At 39.4% G+C, this 4460-nt stretch overlaps 1 protein-coding gene across 2 annotated transcripts in view; it reads right to left on the bottom strand.

The window, feature by feature from the left end:
• Positions 1-4460, bottom strand: part of CFHR5 (complement factor H related 5) — a 53161-nt gene that overhangs the window by 19071 nt on the left and 29630 nt on the right. The gene's annotated exons all lie outside the window — the stretch shown is intronic.

Genomic DNA, 4460 nt, shown 5'->3' with positions numbered 1-4460 from the left:
CATTCTGAAAATTTCTTTCTGTGGCCGATTACTGTCTGCTTCTTCTATGCACGTTGTTAGGTTCAGGACATCTGCTATTGCCTTTTGTTTCTCCTATTTTTTTCGTGAAGGACATTGCGTTGCGTTGTTTTAGAGAAGCCAGGTGCCCTTTTCTGGGAATTGAAGAACACTGGTTCTCTCTGTGAGACTCATAGGATTGCTTCTTTGAACCGCCTGCATCTTATTTCACTATGTAATTGGTCTACCACTTTTTCCTCCTGTGTCTTCACTCTTTCCCTAGGCAACCAGTATTCTGTTATTTGGAGGGCATGTTGGATGGTCCTCTCAGTGGACACTGGTTGGGTGGTTTTGGACCCAGGAGGATGGTACTACATTGGGTTATCTCACAAGAAGCAATGATGGTATGGTCCACAGCAGCTTGGAGCACTTCAGAGGGCATGTGGGAATGCCTGCTGAAATGGGAGTGCCACAGAAGACTGGTGGGTTGCCAACTTTGGTGTAGAACACTGCAAATGGTGGGTGGAATTTCCCTGGTCAGGTAGATCACTGTGGAGATTGGGCAGAAGTTCCTGTAGCTGTGTGGCATATGGGTGAGTGTTGGCCAAGCTGCCTTAGGATGTGTGAGGCACTTTCAGTCACGTTGGTCCACAGAGGACCAATATGACCTCCCTCAACAATGCAGGCAGGATACCCCCAGCCAAGTGTTGCACACTGCAGGGGGTGGGCAGGCAGAATTTTCCCAGGAAGAAGTTCAGCGGGTTATCCCCTGGTGGAGGGTGGGTGGGCTTCCCCCAGTTTCCACTTATGCTGAAGAGGGTTGAGCATTCCCAGCTGGGTGGAGGGTATGTGTAAGTGACCTAGGCTAAGGGGAGTGGTCTGGTGGTGGGGAGTTGTCTGGTGGTTGGCGGTAGCATGTGAGAGAAAGGGAAAGAGAATAAAAAAACCAACTAAACCCACTGAGACTGTGGGGGGATAGAGAGAAGTGAGGGAAACAAAAGTAACAATATATCTGAGCCCTGATCTCTGACTGTGGGGCTGGAGTGGTTTAGTCCCTGCCTCAAGGTGGCAGCAGGCTGTGGCTATGTTGAGATATAGCCCCTGTGCTGGTTTGAAATGGTCTTGGTTTCAGCCGAGACAGTGGCGGGGCTAAGGTTAAACCCTAGCTGGCCTCCACTGTGGTAAGCAAAAAGCACCCCCAGCCCCACAAAACCTAGTGGATCTGTGCCTACTTATCTTTCTGATGCAACTCCTGCAACTCAGCAGTGTGGAATTTCTCTCTTAGTAACTCTCCTGTGCTGATTTCTGTGGAATCCTTCTGGTATGTGTTACTCAGTCGTCATCTTCCCAGGAGTCCCTGACTTTATATATTTTTAATAAGACAGTTCTTTTAGGGGTGCACTATTCATTTTCATTTGTACAAAAAGGACTTCTAAAACAAAATATCAGTAAAAATATAAGTTTTGTTTCTGATTTATAAGTAGATGAAATATAGATGGTTATGTTTTCCTTCAGATGTCAACTTTATTTTACAACATATGCATGCTTATGAATCAAACTTAATTTTATAAGTAAGATATGAAGTTATACAAATACATATAATAACTTTAGAATTAAGACCTATGTAGGTACCAAAGCTTAATATGGCCATGGTTAAGTCATAGTATATATATATATATATATACACACACACGTACACATATACATACACGTGTATATATGTATTCATGTATACATAGTGTATACATACTTTATATATAAGCTATAAATGTCACATATTTTATATATATTTATTTAAGTGGGCAATTTATAAATGAATGCAAATTATATATATATGCATACATATATATGTATGTGAGCAATTTATAAATAATGTAAAGCTGAACCAAGTTAACTAAAGGTCAGAGGAACATTAAAGCAAAGGAAGAAAGATATATGCTTAAAATTTCATATGTAACATTATTAAACCTCCATCCTTCGATTGTTGGAGTTATCTACTCAAAATCCTTTCTTGATGTACTAACTAATATAATAGTTACCATTTATTTGAACTGATTTTAGTTATAAACTAACCATGATGTAGGACTTCCAGCTTCCAAATATCAAACTTACTGCCATCAAACCAACTCTGACTCATAGGGAGCATACAAGACAGGGTAGAACTGCCCTTATCAGTTTCTGAGACTGAAATTCCCTACAGTAGGAAGGAGTAGAAAGCCTGGTGTTTTTCTCACCAAGTGGCTGATGGTTTTGCCATCAGCAGACCTTCTGCTGGTTTTCATTTATTCTAATGTGTTACCACTGTACCACTAAGGCCCCTTCAATAAACAGTATTCTTAACTTGGCTAGAGCATAATTCAAATATTAAGAGCCTATTCATAAACTAATCCAAGCCTAGTTTCTGGCCTATTGAGCCTTCTGAGAGGCAAATGACTTAATTTCATGAATAAATCCACCAAATCTACCTAATATCTTATGTTTTGAAAATGTTTCATTGTTTTAAACAGTCTTACAGTAGCCTCTTATGCATAAACAATGAAGATACTGTTTAACAGCGATGAACAGAGATACAATTATTTCTTTAAAAAGGTACATGAATGTTCAGTTTTAGCGAACATTTTAAACTCAATTTATATAGGCATAACAACTTTAGGTTCAAGATATCTATGTATATATATGTTTCTTTATCATAAGCATGTACATTTTATAACATCAAAATTGAGTTCTTATATAAACAAATTCATATACACTTCATCTAATTTTCATCCAGAAGTAAAAGCCATATTTTATCAAAATTTTGTTATGAAAGATCTTGTTATAGCAATTAAAATAAATAGTGGACTCTTAAAAAGTACTGTATAATTAAAAACATATAAAGTCATTTGTTAATGGAGAAAGGGAGAGCCTGGAAAATGTTTTTAAAATCAGAAGCAATTTCCAAAGAGAAGGTGTGTGCACTATGGCATCCCTGGTTGGCCTCTTGTAAAGGCAGACTCACATGTTACATCCTTGAAGTTGCCATTTTGGGTAAAGGGTTAAGCCCATGTTTTAAAAGGAATTAAGCAGACTACACTCAGCACCTGCTTAGTCTGACACCTAAAGATATAGTCAACTAAATCCATTTTAAAATACTGAAATCTGGTGTTCTCTTTACCACTTCAGACTCAAAACATTCTCAGTACAGGGCAAAAGAACAGAAAAAAAACCTTCTATACTGAAGAAAAGCTCAAGGAAATTGTTTTTAAGGTCAAGTTAGAGAAACACATACAAGAAAATAAGTCCATCCTAACCAGACTTTACAGAGGTCAGCTAAGGGAGTGTTTCAAACCCTATGCAATAGACAGATAGACAGCCTCCCACCTCAAACCCTCCCAAGCCAAAAGAGAGATAAATACAATTATCTAAGTCAAGTTTTCTCATCTCTGGGATGTGGCTGGTCTCTTATTGCAGAGGTTGAGTAGATGCAGAATTTCAAGGAATTCTGGCAGCTATATATCTTGTTGCCTTGGAACACTTAAGTTAGATTTTGTTGTGATGAAGAACAGCACTGGCTAACCCAAAACCCTTATTCTCCTGGCTGCCTCGCCAGAAATGTTACCAGAGTTTTGGTTTTTGTCTCCTCTAAATGAAGATTTAACTTGAGAGACCAGTAGGGTTTTGCAAAGAGAATTTTATTAAGAAATTATTAAGTCGAAGAAAAACCTTCCTAGTCAGTATGGCAGGCATCAGTATTTCTTATCTTCCTCCTGCTATAGGTATACATAGAGTCTTAAGCATTAGCCTGTAAGACATTCTTGGGAAAATTCCTCTGGTTGGGGAACTTCTGCTAGTGGTAGCAAGGTCTGGGAAATGTACATATTGCATGAACTCTGCATATGTTCAAATCTCTCCCTTTTCACTCTTGATCTGTCTCTGGTGGAAATACTTCCAAGTGAAAACCCAAAAATAATCATATGCTCCGAAGACATGTCTGTGTTGCAGTGATCCATTAAGTGAACTTTGTGGTCAGGACTGTGATTTTCCAGAGAGACTCCCCAACTCCACCACCGCAAATCCAGAGAATGACTATACTAGATATTAGGAACTATTAGAAAAGTAGGCTCTAGATTGGATTATTGTAAACTTAACCAGGTGGTGACTGCAATGGCAACTCCCATTCCAGGTGTGATTTCATTGCTTGAGCAAATTAATATTTCTCCTGCTTCTTGGTAGCAGCTACTGATCTGGCCAATGCCTTGTCAATACCAGTCTGAAGGACCACCAAAAGCAGTTTGCCTTCAGTTGGCAGGGGCAACAATACACTTTCACTCGCCCCCCCCCCAAGGGGTACATCAACTCTTCTGCAGTGTGCCATGACTTAATCCAAAGGGACTTTGATCGCCTGTCTCTTCCACAAAGTGTCACACTAGTCCATTATATTGATGACATGCTGATTGGACCCACTAAGGAGGATGTATCAAAGA

The sequence above is a fragment of the Echinops telfairi genome, unplaced genomic scaffold (assembly GCF_000313985.2).
Source record: "Echinops telfairi isolate 266 unplaced genomic scaffold, ASM31398v2 ScPeMD7_7424;HRSCAF=8462, whole genome shotgun sequence".
Taxonomy (NCBI): domain Eukaryota; kingdom Metazoa; phylum Chordata; class Mammalia; order Afrosoricida; family Tenrecidae; genus Echinops; species Echinops telfairi.
The sequence above is the reverse complement of the archived record's forward strand: the minus strand, read 5'-3'. Positions and strand labels throughout refer to the sequence as shown.